The 246-nt window shown below is 36.6% G+C and overlaps 1 protein-coding gene across 1 annotated transcript in view; it reads right to left on the reverse strand.

Moving 5' to 3' along the window:
• thg1l (tRNA-histidine guanylyltransferase 1-like) overlaps nucleotides 1-246 on the reverse strand; it is an 8,802-nt gene that overhangs the window by 4,493 nt on the left and 4,063 nt on the right. The gene's annotated exons all lie outside the window — the stretch shown is intronic.

Genomic DNA, 246 nt, shown 5'->3' on the forward strand with positions numbered 1-246 from the left:
ATAAACTATCAAACTGCTGTGCATGTCCTCAATATCACTGGTGAAAGATTATAAAATCATCTGCTTCCGTTTGAACATGACAGACATTATCATACCATTTAAGCTGAAAACATCCTACTTTAAGGGAACATTATGATAGAAGGTTAACACATGAAAGTAAGAATATGTATTTTGGCTGTGAGAGAGTAATCGCACGAAGTCAACCATCAAAGGCTTCGGTCTCAGAACATGCTCTTTCAAGGGATT

Source organism: Morone saxatilis, unplaced genomic scaffold (genome assembly GCF_004916995.1).
Source record: "Morone saxatilis isolate NCDOM2014 unplaced genomic scaffold, NCSU_SB_2.0 Contig22, whole genome shotgun sequence".
Lineage (NCBI taxonomy): Eukaryota > Metazoa > Chordata > Actinopteri > Moronidae > Morone > Morone saxatilis.